Source organism: Acanthochromis polyacanthus, chromosome 7 (assembly GCF_021347895.1).
Source record: "Acanthochromis polyacanthus isolate Apoly-LR-REF ecotype Palm Island chromosome 7, KAUST_Apoly_ChrSc, whole genome shotgun sequence".
Classification (NCBI taxonomy): domain Eukaryota; kingdom Metazoa; phylum Chordata; class Actinopteri; family Pomacentridae; genus Acanthochromis; species Acanthochromis polyacanthus.
In genome coordinates this window covers 31,285,427-31,309,187 of record NC_067119.1, presented here as the reverse complement: position 1 = coordinate 31,309,187, position 23,761 = coordinate 31,285,427, and the positions used below count along the sequence as shown (strand labels likewise).

The 23,761-nt window shown below is 41.5% G+C and overlaps 1 long non-coding RNA gene across 2 annotated transcripts in view; it reads right to left on the bottom strand.

The window, feature by feature from the left end:
* LOC127534823 (uncharacterized) overlaps positions 1-23,761 on the bottom strand; it is a 132,026-nt gene that overhangs the window by 2,590 nt on the left and 105,675 nt on the right. The window contains exons 3-4 of one of the 2 annotated variants that reach the window (XR_007943401.1): positions 7,189-7,278; positions 7,015-7,076 (exon numbers count right to left, since the gene is read on the bottom strand). This is a non-coding gene — a long non-coding RNA (uncharacterized LOC127534823). The remainder of the gene's footprint in view (positions 1-7,014; positions 7,077-7,188; positions 7,279-23,761) is intronic. The other variant, XR_007943400.1, reaches the window with a different exon arrangement.

The window sequence follows — 23,761 nt, the reverse complement described above, 5'->3', positions numbered from 1 at the left end:
CAAGTAGCAGCTAACGTGTTCACGGGGGTCAATTCAAGATGATTAGCAATAAAAAATGGCAACACTGTCGAGGACAAGTCGTGTCTCCACTGTATTTCAGCTGCTAGGATTCGGCATTAAGGCTTCAAGACAGAACTGTAACCAGAAACACCAGAAAGTTAAACAAGAAGGTCCTTCACAAAACCAAGAGAGGACTCCAAGTCAGGAGGCACACCGAATCAAAGCATTCTGGATATTTTCCCGCTGATGCTACTCAGATTGAGGATGGGCAGCTTTGGCTCAGCGGGGGATGATCAATGCAGATGCAGCCATTAGAATCTCAAAAAGGTTGGATTATAGAAAACAGAGTGTTTGTGTGTCTAAGTGTGTGTGTGTGCATAAAACATATTCATTCTTTACTATAGGAGCTGGAGAGCGTGAGGAACTTATTCCCTTTGAAGCACACAATCCCTCTTTGATGTTTGTTGCACGCTGATCATTTATTTATCTGGAGTGGAGTCTTGTCTGGCTCTTCCTCGCAAAGCACTATATTGCCGAGGAGCCCGTGTTTTCCAAGTGAAACTTCATGCATGTGAATGGAAGGAAAGGTTTCGTTTGATTCTTCTCCCTATACGAAAACATAATCTGTCATGGCCTCAACAATTTTCAAATCAAACCCATAAACCTGAAGTGTTGGAGCTACACTGAATGAAATAAAGTAACTATTTTGAAACGATGTGCACTTCTACTTCAATAAGCTGGTTCATTCTGGTGGATTCTATCAACTTTTAATTACACTTTACACTAAGAAACTGGTGTTCTAATTTAGGCAAATAATTTCGGGGCAAAAATTCAGTTCATCTCTCCTTCAGCATTGTGCAGCTGACGCCCACATATCTTCTTCTAACTTGAATTAGTTGTATTAGTATGACTTGTCAACCAAAAACCAGATATTTACTTAACTGAAAATTCTGTTTCTACAAACAATGAGGGTTTCATTTTATTTGGGTAACACAGTGGCCCTGCTTTCAGCCTTGAGCTGAATAGTGTTTAGTGGAAAGATGTTTTTGAGCGCTGATCATAATTGTTTCTGTCAGTGAAAAGGCAGGCTGTTTTATTACTCAATAAATCATTTGAATGGACAAAGTGGAGTTGACAGTTTTAAGCATTACCCGCTTAAAATTTGACATCTTTATGTTTGAAATTCATTTTTTTTGTAAATACATTGTGGGTGAGAGCACCACGCTTTCATTTCTTTGCTTTTCTTTTATATCAGAGGTAACAAGTTGTGCTCATAAATTTTTGAGTTAAGGTTAAGTTGGCTGAACTCAGTTTCATTATGTGCTTTTGCCTTAACATATCATGTAGAAATTCAAATATTAATCATAAAAAATGAAAGAAATTATTAAAATGTATTTAAAAAAAGAGTCAAAAAGAAATAGTTAATTAAAAACAAATCCTTTAAAATTAGTGTTTCTTTAAAAAAATAATATAGGTCATAACATTTTCTTAGGTAATTGGTTACGACAGTTTTAAAATACTCTGAACACAGTCGGCTTTACAGTGCAGGAATGTAGCACTTTGAAATATATAGCGCTCACTATAACTTTTCCGGCTGGTATGAATTTAGAGTCATCAGCTGGCAATTTTGAATCGAAATGGAAACAGTGCCGGACGACGAATACTTGCAAAAATAGCAACCTCATCTATTTTCAATGTTCTCCTGTACATGAGCTAAACAGCAGCAGTTGGGTTCCATAAGCCACATTGATTGGACGCACTTGATGACAGGCTCTAATGATTCACACCCCTTGAGGGTTGGGGGGCAATGTAGCCATTGCTTCCTGAGTCATAAAGGGAATAATATGGCAAGCATGTCAGCTATGCCCCACAGCTTATCATTAAACACCAACTTCTGGCCCTACTTAAAATAGCCCAGAATGCACAGGGAGGGGCATCGGAAGAATTCCCCTCTGCCACCATGACAGCTCTGGTTCTTTAAAGCTTTGGTTGGGCAGATGTTTGCTAATGGTCAAGGTCAGAGTGGATAAAACACAGCCAAGGTCTGCATGTTTAACCCCACCCTCAATTCCACACACCCCAGTTACTCCCCAGGTGTGTGGAGGAAACATGTCAAAGAGCAACTTCAAGAGTGAAACTGTCATTTGTGGATGTCACTACGGGAAGTTTCATCACGGAGGGGATGAAAACTAATCAACAAGATTAGATGAAAATTGGGAAATGTTTAATTAATTCCACAAAAAGAAGTGGGTTAGATTTGACTACTCTTAAGGCATAAACATCTTTAATTAAAAGGAAAAACAGGCTCATACTCCATGTGTGGAGTTGATGCTTCACTGGTGCCATTGCAAGGCTTTTCCTCAGTGATGAATGCATTTCAGCTCTAACCCTCAGCTCTAAAAATAGCTCAGTAATAAATATACCCACACGGCCACAATTTTGAGTGTGGATTGGCAGATGAGATGCAGCGGTCGCTCACTTCAAAGGCTTGCAGGAAAATCCGGTAATAAATCCTTGGCACCTTATTCATCAAGTCTGTTGGACTCTCCTAAAACAAATCTTCCAATGACAAGACCCTCTGCCATCCTCCTCCTCTCTGTAATAAACTGGGATGCATTTAAACTGATGCTGTTTTCAAGAACAGTTTTAAATGAGTGAACCACAAGAGGTCTGGTTATCTGACTGTACAGCACAATAACTCACAAAAATAGGGTTGCAGTGGAAAAGAATATCCCATCTGTCTCAACTTTATAAGATTCCAAAATAAAATTCTTGTATTGTTTGTATACAGAATGTTATGCCTTAGGCAAGACAGATGCTGGAATGACCAGGTTTTGACCTCTCATTCGTTCTGTTCCTTTGGGTGGAACTGGGTTGGTTGGTATTAATGTGCACAAAAATGTAACAAAGGATTTATGGCTGCTGATGTTGAATTCCAGCAGTTACCTCTGGCTGCCATTTGAAACCCCAATGTGGAAAGTTGCCAAGTACATTTGTAAAAAGGACTTGACGTTCCACGGAGGACTTGATGTTAAACCCTTTTGTTTTTCCTGCCTGTGGATATTTTGCTAGTTTAAGGAGAGTCAAAAATGGTCAAAAATGAGGAATGCATGTTGTATATCCACAAAACCAAATCTTTAAGCAATAGTTCAACATTTTGAGAAATAAGCTAGTCCACCTTTTTTTCCCAAGAGTTAAATTAATACCACTTTGATGTCTGTACACTGAATAGAATAGAAATGTTAAAATGACAATTACTTTTTTTTTCTTCACAATGGGTTACTTACCAAACTAATCACGCCTAGCCTAAGTAAATGAGATGTGACATGCTAGGTCAGCTGTTACCCCCTTTTCCCAGTGTTAAAGCTCGTGTCCGGAGTTTCCGTTTGTTTTCAATTTATGTATCATTGTTTAATAAAGCTTAAATGTGTTAGTCTAGTTCGATACTATAATATAATGTTAGTATGATGCGATATGAAAATTTATTCCTGAGCTCCGCCTTCCTCTCATAGACCCCCATGTTATTCCAAAAAGTGCCGGTCGCTGCCGACCAATCAAGTTCGAGCTTCAGCTTTGTCATGCTGTCAATCAACGGTTACGCGCACAGCAAGCAAGCCCATGCAGAGGTGGGCGAGCTACGCACTATGCAACCGCGCGCACATTTGTTTTGCTTGTGGAGGAGAGAGCATCAGGGATCAGCAACTTCCAGAAAAGTTACCAATCCCACGGCTTGTCAGGCCAAGAGACTGCAGGACGTTTTTTGGCTCGGGGTGCTCGCGTCGCTCCCCGACCACGGCCTCCATAGCCCGCCTGACGGCTTCGTTTAGATGCCCGACCTCTGGAGGAAGATGTTGGGGCGTCTGGGACATACTCTTCATCAGAGGAGTCATGCAATTCTGAACTCTAGATAGAAATAAATAAACAATGTAACACATATACACGCGTAAATGCACTAAGTTTGATAAACAACGTCATCGAGAGGGATACACGAGTGTAATCACATATTGAAACTTTACTCGTTCGTCCTAGCAGATTCATGTTATTTTGGTATTAGGACAAGTTAGACTCAATACAGAATTCTAACGTAATTCCTTTATTATTTACTAAATGTACTAAATGTAGAAGAGTGGACAACAGCAAAACAGGCGAGATGCTGCAGCACTCCGGGCACTCCTCTCAGGTACTGCGCGTGTGCACAAATAAAGGGGCGAAATCAGAGGGAGGGACCAACAGTGTTTTGGGAGAAGCTGCGATTCAAACTCCGGACACGAGCGTTAATCTATGCTAAGCTAAGTTAAGCTAATCATAGTTGTATCAGTTTTCTCATCAAATTCAAAGAGAGCGTGTTAGAATATTCCCCAAATGCCATACTATTGCTCCAACTAACTTTTGTTTAATTTCAAGAATCAAACCATCAACTACTGAGGAAGCCGTCCAGAGTAAAATCCACATATGCTGACGAGTTTAGAGAGAGGGTTATTAGGGGAAATGGGGGAACAGATTGGGAGATGAAAGATGAGGATAATTGAGTGTGACCATTGGTGCCCGATATTGAATTAGTTATATTCACCTGATTAGGGACTAGGTGGGTGGTGAGGTCCTTCCTCCCCCTTCAGCGTCAATTTGACCCTTTCCGGAGGCAAGGGTCAAATTAATTCCTTGGCTAAACCCATCTGATGCCCATCTGAGGACGCAACTCTCAGTGGCACAATTGGGTACTTAAAAACACCTGCTCCTCGCCTACAGTGTGTGTCGATGTGCTGGTGGGAGCAGTCTTTAATGTCCTTTGCTGTTGATCATAATTCATTCATATAGTCAGAAGACAAGTCAGCAATATCGGGGATACTGTCCCATCTTAAACTGTCATTTCTGAGCCACTAATTTCAGGCGCTTAAGAGATTTTTTTTCTCCTTGACTAAGCTGTCCAATATGTCAAAGCTCTTATGGAAAGTGACTGACAGGTAAATGATTCATCATAATGATAGATATTCATCTGTTGTGTTGGGAATTTTTTTTGCTTACAAACAGGATGGCTGTAAAAGCACAGCTCAAGGACAGGAAAGTGAGCTTAAATTAGCCAAAGACTTGTGGAAAAACAAAGCTTTTAACTCATCGCTGGATGACCAGCATAACAATTGTACATTTATTGCAAGAAAGTAAATGATGCAACATGTTTTTCATGTAGCTGAGACTATCCTTTAGCTGTCATTGAAAGGATGGTTTATTTATAACTTGAATGCTTTTTATTTAAATTTAAAAAATTTAAATGGCAAAATTAAAAAAAAAAAAAAAAGAAAATAATATTAACTTGGATAAACTGGCAATCTGTCCAGGGTATCCCCTGCCTTCGCCATACGTCAACTGGGATAGACTCCAGCTCCCCCACGACCCTGATGAGGATTAAGCGATGTGTAGTTAATGGATGGATGGATATTAACTTGGCATGTTATCAGGTAGACATGTCATGATATTACAAGGGCATTTACACACATAAATAAAAATTAATAGTGTGAAAAAAAATCATCTTGCTTTAATTTGATATTGATATGTAACAAATGAAATACTTCTATCATGTTAATAACACATATAATAATATTGTAAACAGTCTGGCTGACAGTTCAAAGTAGGAACAAACTACAGCATGGTTTAGTTACAGACTCTCTCTGCCTCCCTCGCATTTTGAGTGCAACTATTTGGCAAAAAAGGAGGCAATTCATGCAATGAATAGATTAAAATATTTACTTGACTGATAGATTTTTTTTAACCTGTCAGGATATCTTTTGGTTACAATTGTCACATAGAGAAACTCTAATATTGTGTCAGTCCGATTATCGCATAATAACTGGTTCCTGGAAGATGATTGTCAGTCCTTATAAATGTCAAACCTTTTAAATAGCACTGGACTGATACAGTAAGTGACTAAGTTTTCAAAAAAGATGCAACAGAGAGTCAAAAAATAAATGCACTGTCACCAGGATGGATCTTCCCTCCAATTTAGGATTCCACTTGCCGCTGCTTTGAACAACATTAAAGTGAGCGTTAATGCCCACAGGAGTATTGTTGAGTGATGCCAGGATAAGGAAAGCTTAGCGAGGTGCGTGGAGTCCATAGATGATCACTTTCACAGCCAGAAGAAAAGAAATTCAGCTGTTGTTTACCATCCATATTTTATTTCATCCTGTTTCTTTGAAGCGCCTGGGTATGTGGAGGATTTTAGGACAAACACACACGCATGCAACACAAAATACTTACAAATGCAAATACATGTCTTTGTCAGCCCGTTAGAAGAGACAGAGCAGTTCATTAAAACCCATACAGACACTCAAATAATTGGTCAAAGGAAATATGAAATAGAATACCACATATAATAAATCCTTTAAATGCTTTTTCTTTCATTTCATATTTTAATACAGAACTATATTGTGAAGCTTTACATAAATTCCTGAAGTGCGACTAAAGAAAAGGTTTTGGTTCATTATAAGCAGCCAACGCTACAGAGGTCAAGGTTCAGAGTCAAGTACAGATAGTTATGAAAGAAGAGTTGGTTTTTGATTGCAAGTAAAATTATTTAAGCTGTAAAGAAGTTCCTGTGAAAACATTAAAAGCAAAGCACAAAGCTATAGGCACGAACATCAGTTAGGATTTCAATTAGCCTGGCGTGTCCTACTTCTCAAAGAAAGTTTTCAAAGTAGAGACATGCAAAAGAGAGGAAGTCTTTCGCAGAACGTAAGACATTCAAATTGCAATTAAGTGTCTGAGGTTGTGTCTAACTACAGGTGACAGACTTCAAACACTCAATTACACAGCTGAGTCTGTCCTTAGAAAGTGGACCAGAACAAACGTCCTCTCCTGCTCAGCTCTAAAACACACTGAAATCTGTGAAGAGAACTAAAATCGCTTTTCTACTGACATTTACCTTAACTAATTCAACTGTGTGAATTATTGAAATAAGAGCACATTTGCTGGAGGAAAAAAAGCCTCGGAATGTATTGAAATAAAAATCATACAAGGTACCTCAGTGACAAAGTGAAGTGAAGTGAAGCTCCCTCGAGGAGAGATAACACAGGGAGTGAAGTCTTGGATTTGCAAGTCGAAAAAAAAAACTGTCAGGAAATGTAATTACCGCAGTGATGAACTGAACAAAGTGATTAAAGGAGGCTGGAGGTGTAGAGAGAAAGGCAGGAGTACCTTTGATGTTGGTGAGTGCCGTCAGACCACAAGTAGACTGAAGATGGGTGCTCTGGAGTCGAGTCGTTTGTTCAGTCCGCCAGGGGAGATCTGTGGATTGAAAATAACGTAGAATATAAGCATTCAGAGAACATACTGACAGTGCATTAATAATATTGAGATCTTATGTAATGTACAGACATGAGCCCTACTGTATACATACATAGTAGTTCAAAAAAGAAGGTTTCCATCTGTAATGTGAGAGTGCTCTACTTTCAAAAAAAAAATCTTAGCACTGCTTTACCCTCACCTGCACATCTCACTTGTGGTGTGCCACAAAGCTCAGTTTTAGATCCTCTGAAGTTTTCAGTTGATATGATCTCTTTATGTGGTTATTAGCAACAAATCTGATTTTCATTTTTACACAGATTCATGCAGATGATACGCATCAAGCTGCACAACAACTGCAATAATGCCACTTTGTCTTAACAATATAAACTACTGCATGTCCAGGAACGTAAATCAGTCTGACCCCAGCTGTGACTATGTGCAGTTTGCTTTTCTTAACTCAAGAAACATCCCCAGAATAAGACATCTTCTATCCTAGGCCCCGATTCAGACATATGTAACTCTAGTAATTCCTGTTCAAACCATAGTTCTTTCTTAACTGGACCAAAATGTGGCAGGAAGGATGTCTCGCCTTGCCTACCCCTCATCCCTCCTTTGTTCTCAAAAAGAATCTTGAAGAATTTTCTGTCCACATGAATACACAAATAAGACTTTCTCATCCCTTTGCGACCAAAAGAATTACATCATGGATACAAGTGGCTGAAATTAGTTTTCATGAAATTAGTGGCTGGGCTCCACTGTAGATTTGGTGAGGAGTTTGGACATTGGGAGGGAGCTCAGAGGAGATTCGCAGCCTGCTCATGTTCAAAGCAGTCAGCTGAGGTGATTCAGGCGTTTGATTGGAATGCCTCTAGAATGTCAATCTTTAGACATGGTCCAGGCATCTCCAAGTAGGAGGAGACTCCAGCATATATCCCAAACTTACAGCAGGGTTTACATATCTCATCTTGCCTAGGTACTTTTTGCGCTCCTCAGGAGGACCTGAAAAATGGCACTGGGGAGAAAGAAGTCTGGAATGCCTTGTTTAACCTGCTACCACCCGACGTGACCCCAGAAATACAGCAAAATGGCACAAACTTGAAAAAAAGCTATTGTCTGTTCTACTAAGCTACCAGTCACGTATGTGAACAGATTCTATGGCCTCTGTTCCTCAGTACTGTGAAAAAGTAACTGTAAATTTATGTGTAAATAGTCCTTTTAGCACTGTTGCCATAAGCATTATTTTAGCCGTGTCTGCCATTTCAACAAATTGCCTCGGAGCACACTCTGATGTCACAAGCTTTTTCTGTCCACAGAGCAGCACTGCCAACAGATTTAAGATTTTTTTTTTTTTTCCCCTGGAAGGAGCCTTTCAAAAACTTATTTTCCACTGACCTATAACTGTGTTTGTGTGGTGTCAAAAAGCTGAACCACATAAAAATTTGAATAAATAAATCCAGATAGCAGCTAGACAAATGTACAATTACCAAGCATGTAACAAGTAATACAATGGCTAGTACTGTTGTGCAGTAAAAAGAATCCTTTCAGGCTAGAAAGCTCAAATAAAGAACAAGTCTAATGATCAATTCTTCACTAAATGTCTGAGACAGAGGGTTGTCTGGCCAACATCTGATTTTTAATAATGAGGAAACACTTACTCAATACTCTACACAAGCTAATATGTCAGCCTGACCTTCGTATTCACACTGTACCGCCTCAGAAATATAGACATCACAGGCACAAAGAAAGAAAAATGCCAGTGTCCAATACTGTGCACAAATTGGTTTTGATGCTTCATACCATGGGATGAATCATTCTGCCATACACACCAACCGGTCCAGAGGCCCTGCTCCCTTTGATGACAGGGGAAACAAAAGCCTGGCAGCACAACTGCTGGATTGACTGCACCCTTGAAGATGTCACTGATGATGAAATCAAACGTGGCCATACACAAGCTTCCTCGCAGGCCACTTTCATTTCAAGACTATGGTTTAAATACGATGCAATAGTTCCTAAAAAATTGCCTCATGCTCCACGAAACACTTGGATCTAGAGGAATATTTATTTTAAATGAAATCAAATCCCAAATTGAGTTCATCAGTAGTTCATCTCAAATATTAGCTGATATGAATAAAAGCAACTGGGGATCTGACTGAAAACATTTTTTAAAGCACTACTTCTCTATGAAGTACATGAAATGTGAAAGAACAAAAAGTTGTTTTTAATGCAACATCTTTATTTTTATATGCAACTTAAGGGCAACTTTATGGACATTTTCATCATAGTATTTCCATTCTAAAAGTGAGACATTACTAATGTGAAAGCTTGAGCAGCAAATAGTGCCACCCAAGGCGTCATTAGTTCAAAATGCATAATTTCATACTTAAAATCAGAAATATGAACTACTGCACTCTGTGTGCTGCAGCTCTAACTCCAGGCCAAACATGCATCTGTGAATAGTGGTCATTAACTATGATCAGAAGACACACAGTGAGTTAGGGGGAGAAAAAAAATCAATACAAAATCAACTCTCCTCTTCAGGTTTTAGCTGTCTCCGGGATTAGAATATCTCCCTCTCTCCAGGGATTCTTGGGTGTGTTCACTTCAAGGACAGATAGGCTCTGAGCACCTTGGATTTCTGGTACAAACATCAAAGGTGAAGCTAAGCCCGGCCGCATTAGTTATCACCTCGTCTCTCTCTGTCTCTGTCTGGATTCTGGAGGAGGCCTTACATCTCTCCTGAATGGAGATTATCTCGACACACAGTCACAGCTCATAGTATCACTCTGATTAATACACATTTTATTCTATTTAAAGTGATGCAACGCTCTTGTAAGTGGCAGGTCAGCAGCACAACAAGCTGCTTCGAGAGTGACAAGATTGATGGTCAGTGAGAATAAATGAATGAATGATGCCCCTGCCGCCCCCAGCTAATGGCCCTTAACCTCCCACCTGATCCTGTGGAGCTGACCGGAGGTTAATAGTGGGAGACTGTGATTATTCGGAGCGGCCGTCGAGGGTTCCTGTGGCTGAAGAGGTCTTGGTAAATGGCCAGTTGTGAAACGTTGCTCAAGTATTGGAGGTCAGAATGCTTCAAAGGTCTGAAGTGCACAACTGTGAGGAATAAATGTGGATAACAAGACCTCGTTGTAAGCTTCTGTGCTAGAGCTCTTTTATGGGTGAAAGAAGTTATAAAACAACCAGAGACCATGCATCAGACAGGTAAAATGTATACTCTCCATACCAACATGTAATTAGACTGATTTACACTAGCATTTGTTCATTCGTTACAGCCCCTGGTGCACCCAGCAGCACAACGTCTTCTCATTCACACACAACATATCCACTGGCTGCTGTGATTAAATGACCAAAATGGACAAAAACGTTAAAATCCTAATCTTTTACAGATTAAACCCTTAAAAACTATTTTTTTGTATCAAAGTTAGATATTTAGATGTTTTTTTCCAATGATAATAATCCATCCTTGCCTAAAAATGGCTTAGATATAACTAACTGTGCCATTTCTTCCTCAATAATCTGCAGGTTTATGAAGGTTTATGAATCTGCAGGTTTCCCAGTCACTGCAGCTCAACCACAGCAGCTCAAACACTGTAAATCTACACTACACCACTCAATGACAAATTGTAACATTAGAGTTGTTCTGACAAACATGTTTGAAGTGGGGCTGCACAGTGGCCTAGTGGTTAGCACTTTCGCCTTGCAGCAAGAAGATCCCCGGTCCAAATCCGGGGGTGGGCCTGGGATCTTTCTGCATGGAGTTTGCATGTTCTCCCTGTGCATGCGTGGGTTTTCTCCGGGTACTCCGGCTTCCTCCCACAGTCCAAAAATATGCTGAGGTGAATTGGTTACTCTAAATTGTCCATAGGAGTGAATGCGAGAGTGACTGTTTGTCTGTATATGTAGCCCTGTGACAGACTGGCGACCTGTCCAGGGTGTCTCCTGCATTCGCCCGAGTCAGCTGGGATAGGCTCCAGCACCCCCCATGACCCTAGTGAGGATAAAGCGTTGTATAGAGAATGGATGGATGGATGTTTGAAGTGAAAGCAAATTCTGAAGAATAATAATGATACAGAAAGCCAGATGCTGCAAGTTGATAGGATTGGTTCTTTAGGTTTGTTATGTAGGAAATCCCAGAAATCTGAATCTGTACTTTTGAGACCCCAATTACTACACGATGGCTTCATAATGGAAATCCTCTGTCATAGTGTTCATCGCTTACTTTGCTCATGATGCCTCTGAAGGTAAGAAATTCAGTTTTCACTGGAGGGATCTTTCAGCTACAAAATCAGAAGGCAGTTGACATCATGTGGCAGTACTTAAATCAACTCCAGAAATTCTAAAAATAACCGGAGTTGAGTCGTGAGTGGAGGTGAGTTAGACCAAGGACTGTCCTATGACAGAACCCAGCTGTCACTCAAAGCAGCCACACTTTTAATGTTGCTGTATTTTAAGCTTAATACAAGTTTCAATGTCTGGTTCATAAATATTTACCCCCACGTAAAGTTGTCATGAAATTAGTTGTAGAGGCCAAAAGAGCTTTTATTTTTTGTTTGTTTGTTTATACCAGGCTGTATATGCTTATTTCTGCTGTAAATTGACTGACTTTTAAAGTCTGACTCAAGTGGTCATTCAAGGACCTGCAGTTTTTAGCACTTTTAGATGTTGGCTGCATTCCAAATGTTGCCGTCTAGGAGGGTCTCAGAATTGTGCTTTCAAGAGGAGTGAAGGCACCTTTCTGAGCATCATAGTGTGCATTAATACACATCTAGAAATTTTACTGGGTACATGCTTCTCAGCAGCTAAAGCCAGTGGATGGACTATTTTTATGCCTCTGGTTTATGACTCATATTCCAGTCTCTCTCTTTGCAAACATAAAAAAACTTAAAACTTATTGCAGCTGGTTTGGGGCACTCTGTACTAAGACAGAATCCCCTGACAGCTCTGTATTTCGAGGTAATTGTTTTGCTGAAAGCAGAGCTAAGACACATTGCTCTGCAAATGCTCCTCCTGTGTGTGCAGGCAGTGTATGCAATGTGCAGCAGCTAATTAAGAATTCTAAAAGGAAATTATATCCATCATTGTTAGTCCAGGCAAACAGACAGGCACGCAAAAAAGAAAAGGGGGGTTCAAATTTCAGGGTCCATCATACAGAACTGACCTTGGCTAATGTTCTTTTAAATTAAGGCAGGAAGAAATGATTGGAGCTCATCAGATCTCACTGCCTCTCAAGATGTTAATAAAGAGCAAGTGATTGAAAAAGATGCCCTGGCACAGACAGAAAGATTTCCTGCCAAAACAAAGTAACAGAGCTCGTTTAGAAGTGTTTAAGGGTATATAGTGGAAAAGAGGAGAAACTGATTGGCTTGTTTGTTTTTTAGAACATAGCACAGTTTTAGAGCTTCTTACGCATTTTCAGCAGGTTACATTGAAAGTTGAATTTGTTACAGGTCTATTAAAGGTAGACTGTGAACACAAATAGAATGTAAAAGCCATCACCTTGGTGTGTCACCTTAACAGTAACTCAGGTATCAGAAAGGGAAAAGGAAGGTCATGCAGCTTCACGCACCGGTGTTTGAGTTCCCTACGCTTTAGTTGACTTTGTGACAGTAGTTGACAACAGATTCTCTTCAGAGGAAATACCACCCCAGTTGTTTTTTGTTTTTTTTTGCTTTGTTTTCATTTTGTTTTTCTCCACAGTGCTGAATAGTGCTGCAGAATGGTCTGACTGCATTTCATTATCACTGGGGCCGGTAATTCTCTGGCATGTTGGTCTGTTTGCACCACTCGCAATCCTCTTGGCCAGAATGTGGTAACAGAGGTGTCCTGCAAAATACTGATGCTGAAATTGTCTTAGTGGAACGCTTACATCTTCTGACAAACTTGTCATTTTCAGCTCGTTCAGGTTGCTTCTCTGAAGTTGTTGTTTCCCGTAGCAAAAGAGATTTTACGCACAGACAGTCGAAAGGGGCAGAAAAAGCTGCATGAAATTTGCAGCGGAAATGGCAGGCTTATATCTGAAGACTCCATCCAGACTATTTTTCAAGAACCAGCAAAACACAAGACAGCACTGTGGTTGTTGGAATTAAAATAGTGAACAAATTCACAGTGTGCAGTGCCCTTGGCAAACCACAATGGGTTCAAAATGCCTGCAGAAACTCATTAGTTGGTTAAAGTCTAAAACTAAAACCTGAAGACTGTATGTGCGTGGTTGTCTGTAAGTACAAGAGAGGAATTTGAGGATGTTACATAAGCTTTTTCAAATCTTCAAGTTTGTGACTTTGCTAATCACTTTTCTGTTAAGTGTGCGCCTTCCACACTATAGCTTCCTTTTTTTGTAATTCTCTCTAATGCCGGCGACGACATCCCAGTCTGTCCTCATTCTAGCTGGCTGTGTCCAAAGGGAGCAGTAAAAGTAATAACCTACCATGTACAGATCTAACTTTCTGCCTCTCTGCCTCTTGTCACAGCATGTGCTGATGCCCTGGTCAGTGCAGGGAGGTTAATAAGACCTCTGGCACAGTGAGAAATGTGTTACCCTCTGAACCGTTGCACTCTGCTGCTCCAGTCCACTCTCCTGTGACACAGAGTTATAACTCTGTCAGCTGAGGGACAAAAATTCTGAATTAGATTTGAAAGATGAGGTTAGTAGGAACTTGAACTTTTATCTATTGGAGTTTTACATTTATATATATATATATATATTAGCGGTCACAAGTGGGAAAAAATAAAACATAACTCCAGGATTTCCTGCATTTCTCATCTTTGCAGTTTACCGTATGTGTTGTCAGGGAATCACTCATCATTTTCAAGAATTTAATATTGTGCTGTTGAAAGTGGGGTAAAAATGAAGTCCTCCAACCTTAGGAGAAAAAAAAAAGCCTTTCCCTCAAAATGATTAATAGTACTAACTCAAAACAAATCCTGTCAGAGTTTGATGAATGGTAGGTAGCACAAAGCCTTTGAATGATAACACTCTGACATGTCAGATAATCTCAATTGTAGCAGGACTGAATGATAAGATTCAAGTGATGACTGATTAAAGCACAGACAGTATGGATTTTCTTTGGATGCTCTCAAGTGTCAATATGCATGTGGGTATGTGAGTCTTTTTTTTTTTTTTTGTGTGTGTGTGTGTGTGTGTGTGTGTGTGTGTGTGTGTGTGTGTGTGTGTGTGTGTGTGTGTGTGTGTGTGTGTGTGTGTGTGTGTGTGTATGTACAGGTCCCAAGGAGTGTGTTTGTGAATTCAACCCTAACACCCTCAGCATCCTATAAGACATATGGAGGATCAGTCTCTCTGATGGAACAACAGCACTGGCGAGGAGGAGTTTTTCTTTTTTTATGTGCTGCTGCTTTGACTAAAAGAACCTTGAGAGGATTTGTGCATGACGGGCAGCCTCAACCCTGCATTTGTCAATTATGTAATGTGCACCACTGCACGTTGTTGAAGCGCTCACCTCTTGTCGGCAGGGGCATTGTAGCTGGGAGAAGCTTGGAATTTTTTTATTTCTTAGCATTGCTTGAAGTGGAAAAAATAAGCGCCAATCCTACCCTTTTTCATACGCTGGAGTGTGTATCAGCCGGTATCTACAAATTATGAGGAAACCTATTACATTATGGATTTCTACACTGAATAAAAGATACTAGGAGATATTGCTGGTGTTCACAACATGAATGTATTGAAGACAGGGTTCTCGCCAGCGCATTTCAGCGTAACGGCCCGTCACGCTGTCATAACGGCCCGTTACACTGTCTAACGGGCCGTTACGCAGTCTTAACGGCCCGTTACGCTCAGTTTAAAAGATTACGCTGTGATTAGGGCCGCTACGCCAGCGCACTTCAAAGATTACGCTGTTGTTATGAGAGTGTGTGGCTCCATCATGAGAGTGGGAGACAGAGCAGCGTGTGTGTGTGTGGGAGAGAGGGGGAGGGAGGGGGAGAGCGAGTGAGACAGACGGGCAGTCGGTGCAGTCGGAGGAGGAGAGAAGGTGTGTAGCTGCAAGGTTGGCGGTACTGTGCGGTTCAGCCACTGTTTATAGACAATAAAGGCTGCAGTGTTCTTCGATACGGCTGGGCTCCTGTGTCTTTGCCTCTACGGCTGTTGAGGAAGTGAAGGGGGTTAACCCCGGGCTTCCTGACCACGGTCGGGGGCCGAACAGGAAGGGTTAACACTGTGATTAGGGCCACTGCGCTGTTATTTTGACAGATAACGCCATGTGCGTTTGTTTTTATCAACTGGGTGCCTATCTAGGTTAATTTATGTCTCCCCACCTCAGCCATACTTTCCTGTCGATTGACCCGTTCCCGTCTATTGCGTGCGCGCGTTCCCATTGATTGCGCGCGCGCGTGTGCAGGAGGCCCTGCCGTTACGCTGAAAAAAATCCTGGCGAGAACCCTGGAAGAGGCAACCATTTCAGTTATTACAGAAAAAAAACTGACTACATACACTCGCTTTAGTGTGTATTGCAATGAAGTCATTAGGTCGAGGTCCTCTTAGTAACTAGTATTCTGAGAAGTGACCTTCCTGATGGCCGAAGTAAAAATTCTGTAAAGGGGCCCTCTGACCTGACCTGCTACTCATGTCAAACATTTGCCACACAGTCACACCTGACACCCCAGTGGTCCCACTTTCCTTCCTTTCTGCTCCATCTGTCAGTCTAAGAATAAGTATAATAGAGAATATTGCTTCTTTCTTCATTCTGTTCTGTACAGATGTACAGAACAGAATGAAGAAAGAAGCAATATTCACGGAGTAGAATATTTTCTACATAACTGTAAAATAAAGAAAATTCTAAAATATAACACTCAACGTTTGCTTTGCTGTCTAATGTAGCTGCAAGGGGACACAAGCCAGTGTCTTATTGTGCCGGTCCCAAGCCCGGATAAATACATCGGGTTGTGGCAGGAAGGGCATCCGACGTAAAACTTTGGCCAAATCAAACATGCGAATCAAATGTATGACTTCCATACCGGATCGGTCGAGGCCCGGTTTAACAACGACCGCCATTGGTGCTGTCGACCTACAGGGTGCCGGTGGAAAATGGACGACTGTTGGTCGAAGAAGGAGGGGAGGAAGGTGTGTTCGTAGGAAGAGAGAGAAAAGGAACACCAAGAGTCTTGGACTGAGAGTAGGGACTTTGAATGTTGGAACTATGACAGGAAAAGGTAGAGAGCGAGTTGACATGATGCAGAGGAGGAAGGTGGACATACTGTGTGTCCAGGAGACCAGGTGGAAAGGTAGTAAAGCTAGAAGTTTAGGAGCAAGGTTCAAGTTGTTCTATCATGGTGTAGATAGGAAGAGAAATGGAGTAGGAGTTATCTTGAAGGAGGAGTTTGTTAGGAATGTCCTGGAGGTAAAAAGAGTGTCAGATGGAGTGATGAGCCTGAAGCTAGAAATCAAAGGTTTGATGTTCAATGTTGTTAGTGGGTATGCTCCACAGGTAGGATGTGAGCTGGAGGAGAAGGAGAAATTCTGGTTGGACCTTGATGAAGTGATGCAGAGCATCCCTAGAAGTGAGAGAGTTGTCATTGGTGCAGACTTCAATGGACATGTTGGTGCAGGAAACAGATGATGAGGAGGTCATGGGCAGGTTTGGTATCCAGGAGAGGAACGCAGAAGGACAGATGGTGGTTGACTTTGCAAAAAGGATGGAAATGGCGGTAGTGAATACTTTCTTCCAGAAGAGGCAGGAACATAGGGTGACCTATAAGAGTGGAGGTAGGAGCACACAGGTAGACTACATCTTGTGTAGACGGTGTAATCTGAAGGAGATCAGTGACTGCAAAGTAGTGGTAGGTGAGAGTGTAGCCAGACAGCATAGGATGGTGGAGTGTAGGATGACCCTGGTGGTGAAGAAGATGAAGAGGGCAAAGGCAAAGCAGAGGACCAAATGGTGGAAGCTGAAAAAGGAAGAGTGTTGTATGACTTTCAGGAAAGAGTTGAGGCAGGCTTTGGATGGTCAGGAGGTGCTTCCAGATGACTGGACAACTACAGCAAATGTGATCAGGGAGACAGGTCGGAGAGTACTTGCTGGGTCATCTGGAAGGAAAGGAGATAAGGAGACTTGGTGGTGGAATGAGGAGGTGCAGGAGTGGATCCAGAGAAAGAGGTTAGCTAAGAAGAAGTGGGACACTGAGAGGACTGAAGAGAGTAGACAGGAGTACAGGGAGATGTAGCGTAAGGTGAAAGTAGAGGTGGCAAAGGCCAAACAAGGGGCTTGTGATGACTTGTATGCTAGGTTGGACAGTAAGGAGGGAGAGACTGACCTGTATAGGTTGGCAAGGCAGAGAGACAGAGATGGGAAGGATGTACAGTAGGTTAGGGTGATAAAAGATAAGGATTGAAGTGTGTTGACAGGTGCCAACAGTGTGATGGGAAGATGGAAAGAGTACTTTGAAGAGTTGATGAATGAGGAAAATGAGAGAGAATGAAGAGTAGAAGAGGTGACTGTTGTGGACCAGGAAGTAGCAAAGATTAGTAAGGATGAAGTGAGGAAGGCATTGAAGAGGATGAAGAGTGGAAAGGCACTTGGTCCTGATGATATACCTGTGGAGGTATGGAAGTGTCTCGGAGAGGTAGCAGTAGAGTTTCTGACTGGGTTGTTCAACAGGATCTTAGATAGTGAGAAGATGCCCGAGGAATGGAGGAGAAGTGTGCTGGTGCCCATCTTTAAGAACAAGGGAGATGTGCAGAGTTGTGGCAACTACAGAGGAATAAAGCTGATGAGCCACACAATGAAGATATGGGAAAGAGTAGCTGAAGCTAGACTAAGGGCAGAGGTGAACATCTGTGAGCAGCAGTATGGTTTCATGCCAAGAAAGAGTGCAACAGATGCAATATTTACTTTGAGGATGTTGATAGAGAAGTACAGAGAAGGTCAGAAGGAGCTGCACTGTGTCTTTGTAGATCTGGAGAAAGCTTATGACAGTGTGCCCAGAGAGGAACTGTGGTTTTGTATGAGGAAGTCTGGAGTGGCAGAGAAGTATGTTAGAGTGGTGCAGGACATGTATGAGGACTGTAAGACAGTGGTGAGGTGTGCTGTAGGAGTAACAGAGGAGTTCAAGGTGGAGGTGGGACTACATCAGGGATCAGCTCTGAGCCCCTTCTTGTTTGCTATGGTGATGGACAGGATGACAGATGAGGTTAGACAGGAGTCTCCATGGACTATGATGTTTGCAGATGACATTGTGATCTGTAGTGAGAGCAGGGAACAGGTGGAGGAGAAGCTGGAGGCGTGGAGGTTTGCCCTGGAAAGGAGAGGAATGAAGGTTAGCCGCAGTAAGACGGAGTATCTGTGTGTGAATGAGAGGGACCCAAGTGGAAGAGTGAGGTTACAGGGAGAAGAGATCAAGAAGGTGGAGGATTTTAAGTACTTTGGGTCAACAGTCCAGAGCAATGGAGAGTGTGGAAAAGAGGTGAAGAAGCGTGTACAGGCAGGCTGGAACGGCTGGAGAAAAGTGTCAGGTTTGATGTGTGATAGAAGAGTTTCAGCTAAAATGAAAGGAAAGGTTTAGAAAACTGTGGTGAGACCAGCCATGTTGTTTGGTCTGGAGACAGTGTCCCTGAGGAAAAGACAGGAGGCAGAGCTGGAGGTAGCAGAACTGAAGATGCTGAGGTTCTCTTTGGGAGTGACCAGGATGGATAGGATCAGGAATGAGTACATCAGAGGGACAGCACATGTTAGAGGCTTTGGAGATAAAGTCAGAGAGGCCAGACTGAGATGGTTCGGACATGTCCAGAGGAGAGATAGTGAATATATTGGTAGAAGGATGCTGAGTTTCCCACTGCCAGGCAGGAGGCCTAGAGGAAGACCAAAGAGGAGGTTTATGGATGTGGTTAAAGAGGACATGAAGGTAGTTGGTGTGAGAGAAGAGGATGCAGAAGACAGGGTTAGATGGAGGCAATTGATTCGCTGTGGCGACCCCTGAAGGGAAAAGCCAAAAGGAAAAGAAGAAGTTTGCTCTGCTGTCTGATATTTTGTATAGTCCGCAAAATATTATTCAAGAGTTGTAACTAAACCCTGTAAGACCTATATATTCACAGTGTAGCTTCAAAATTATGTGTGCCGATGAGGAGGACCATATATTGCCTGGATTTGTCCCCACAGAGACTGCTGCTGCCGTTGCTGGAAAGCTTGAGTTTCAACACCGTTTCCCATTGGCATTTATGAAATTTAATAAATGGCTGTATTTCACTCTCACTTTTGCCAGGCACAAAGCCACAGAGCACAGCCCTGGAAGTGGCTGCAAGCAAGCAAGACACAGGAAGACCAAAAGATGAACTGTCCAGTTTGATTAGAAAGACAGACAGAGTAGAGAGAGATGCTCTGTAAGCCAGCACAGCAGCTTAACTTTACTGGTGTTTGATGACATCAAAGTTCTACAGGAAAGAACAGAATTTTACCTGATTGTTGTTCGTATAACTGACTTATTTTTTTTCTCATTTTTTTTCTAAGCAGAAGTATAGTTCCACTTCACCTGCTCATCAAAATTGTAAACACGACACCTGCTTTGACACAAGGGGGATACAGCCCTATGTAAGTTGCATACTGAGCCACCTGCTCTGCAGCTAAAATTCCTGCATACTTACTGTTCTTGTTACTTAGACTATCTGCTGACAGTGAAAAACAGGCAGGTAAGAACGAGAACATAACATCAAACACTGCTTCTAGGGTAAAGCATTGATAGCACACAGGCAGCTGTGGACATGTCGTTGTTGTCAGGTTAGGGTTAAACTTTTGGAATACATGAAGGTCTGTGTGATGTAAATTTTGTCACCTCCCAAAGTCCACACAGACCCCTCCATCAACGCCTGTGTGTAGCCCAAAATGTCTGACCAAACAGACAGTCCATGTGGCAACTACACTACATCAGCAATAGTGTACAGGCTTGGCAGTAGTGTGTACATGTGGAATACAAAGATGCTGACCTACTGCACATGTATGAAACAGAGTCCTCCAAACAGACAAGACAGTAATAGCATAAGGCCAGTGTTTTACTTTCCAAGTATGCAATTATTTGCTCAGGTTCACATGACGTTCATTCTATCATCTCTCCAACTCCATGAGAGTTTGTGCTGAATCCCTCTGCGAATGTCTGCCAAAATTTGTGTCAGTGTGCTGACAAGTGCACATGCTCAGCAGTAGTGTCACACATGTACTACACAGTTGCAGATCTAATGCAACATGTAGGGAACTGACCTCTACAGAATGTAAAGTTCTGTTCCATACATGTGCTTTTTAGTCCTCCAAGTGCACTAGAAAGTAGTATATTAGCAACAACTAGCCATCAGTTGTATGGGCAGCTGTCTACATGTGCATCCACAAAGGAGTTTTTTGAATAATATAAAAAAAGCAAAATGTGGAAGAGCCAATCACGAGTGAGTACGGTCCTTCTACAAGCACTGTTTCTATGTAACTGGTGTCATAAGTAAATTAAAATTGCCTAAATAATTTAGTTGCATCACAAAAAATACAGTGAAGATGCTCTAAAGTCCTTCTCACCTCTTGGTAAAGGCGTAAAATGGCTTAGAGCGCCTCTGCACTACAATTCTTCTCTAAACACAGGTAATGGAGCAGGTGACTGATGCTGTTACTGAGGAGGTGAGACAGTGAACTCATAGCGGCAACAGAAAGTTATTTCAAGCAATCATTTGCAGCAGTTTCAACTGAAAGGAGCATAGTAAACCTGACATCAAGAAGCCTGTTTATTGTATGTTAGGCTATAAGCAGGTTAAGAAGCTAATACCAATCTTGTACGCTTGCAGAGCACTCTGTCCCTGTAATTTCATGCTACAGCCCTGCTTGTCAATATACACACAGACAGCAGAAGACCTTATCTGGGTTATCAGAGAATGAGAAAAGGGAGAGAGGGACAGTGAGATGGTTGGAGAAGGCAGCAGGAGTGTGTATTTATATGTATGCGTGTGCTGGCGGGTGTCAGAGCTGTGAAGGGATCAAACATTGTTCTAGGATGTTATCAGCTGCCTCTGTTCGCAGCAGCTGTAGGAAAATCATCACACTAAGCCAGTCACACTCCTGCAACCACAGAAAAAATAGGTAAACTATGAACTGCAGTCATCAGAATGCAAATACTAATATAGACAGAAAAGGAATAGTGTCAGGAAATGCTTTAATTTACAGCTATTTCTTTAAACGAACCCTGACTGCTAGGGCTTAAAATCATAAAGACAAAGACTTAACCTATTAACATTACTGTCTGTCTAAAGTGCTTGATAGAAAAGATTTAAAAAAATCACACACCATTCTCACAGGTTTGTATGAAAGATCCACCACATTTCTGCTAACAGAAATGAATTAAAGATGGCTGCTGTGTTTTTCAGTTTGCTTAACTTTCTTGTACATTTTTGCTATGAGTCACAGTCTATTACACAAAAATAAACACTTTGTTTACACCGATTACTGTGTAATTAAGAAGGACATATTGTCAGTAGTAGCAGGCGGATGAAAACTCCAGGGGAGCACAACTGATTAATTGTTGACAATCCTAAGTCTAATTGCAGTTAACTGGCGAAAAACACCACAACAACACAGCCATTCATGCGAAGTGAGGCTTGAAACTGCATGTTTTTGTGTGTTTTTGTGTGTGTGGAGTGAACCTGAAGGTCATAACAGGTGCCTTGGCACAGATAGAGACATCTCCTATCATCATCTGTTCCAAACAAAAGTGGCAATTACATCTCAAAAGTAAAGCAACTAGCGCAATTACAAGTCAATCAAAACTTCCAACATCAACCATGTGATGGTTCAGCCCTCGTAATGGCTGCACACCATGGATGGAGGCCAAATGTAACTTGCCACTGCCACATTTCTGGTAGAATTAAGCAGCTATTTTTAGAAACGCATGTATACGGCCCAATTTCCCGGACTGGGCACGGAAAGATGGCTCAACTGAAGGGGAAGTGGCCACTTGAGATTACAAAAAACATGGCAGTGTAACGGCTACAGCATCTCACAAGGGGCCCGTGTCCCTTTTTTAGTCACGTCTGATTACACTGCTAACCCACAACCGCCTTTCATTTCAGCAAAAAGAAAAGCCACTCATGAGACTTCCAGACTTGCATCCACATAGTCTTAGATTCATTTATTTGTTCGGCATATTCTCCTTTTTGGTGTGGAATTCACTGCAACAGTGAAAATTGTCATCTCAGGAGGTGTTCCAAAGAAATTGGATGCTATAACAGATTTCATTTCACATTATTTTTCAGTTGGGACCACAACTACCATATCCCATCCTGTAGCTTGTGTGAGAACCAGTTCAAAAAGAATAATGTAGAGAAGTGCTGCTGGCAAAATAAATGAATGTTAGTAAAGTTTAAAGGATTGGATATTCAGAATAATGACTTCTACATTACCATGTAACATTTTACTAACTTTTTTGGTGTTAGCATATTGGAATTTAAGCAGTGTTACATGAAACTAGACTCCTGCAAACCAAATTTCCTCCATTTTCAGGTTGTAGAATCTAGCCTGTGACAGGACACTCTACCCAGATCAGAGTAAAAACAGGGTCTACAGTAGGGCTGAACCCGAATATCCGAATATCTGGTGGCATCTGAATACTTATTTTGAGATCCAAATATTTGGATTTGCTGACTATTCTAAGGCTGGCAAGTAGACACATTATATCTACACCATAAGAACTGTAAGAGTCCCCCAAATACTTTCTTACTAGAAACCATCACAGAAAGTTTAGAGGGGAATCACACTTGGTAAAAATGTCAACAACTGACTTTTTTTCCCAATAAATATTGTAATTCTTCACTGCAAAAATATCACAGGTGAAACATCAACAACAGCTCTGTTCCACTCAGTAGCCCAGGAAGCCTCTTCAATGAGCCAAACTGTACAAAGCCAAACACTGGATCAAGATCCCCTGAATGCAGTACAGCCACCATTACTGTTTTTTATTAAACCTGTGCTAGGGGTCTCTAACTAGAAACTGCTTTTTGTAAAAGTTCACAAACCAAAGCAAAAGATGTTACCAACGTCTTTAATCTGGAATAGTTCTTTTTTTAAAAACAGGAAACAGCAGCAACCTCCAGAAAACCAAGGAATAATTGTCCCAAAAGGTGCAGCTACTTAAATTACCTTCAGAGGCTGGCTCCAAAAGCAAGTAAATCATCACATAAACCCATGTTAGAATACGCAGCTTTACAGCACGAATATACATGTTTACAGTTTGACAACTCTACAGAGTACGGATTTATATAACTCAATTATATAACTTGTAAAAACTTCGTTAACGTGTAAAGTTATGCATAATTAGAGGTGTAACTACTTTGAGGAACAGGTGTGTATCATCATCAATCCACAGCACCAAGACATCTCTTTGAGTTAGTAAGAGTCAGGCACTGTCAAGATGGCAACGGTCTGAGCTACCACACTAAGTTTCCAAACTGCTCTTCAGGAAACCTATGGCTGAAGTCATAGAAGGTTCATCCAGCTTC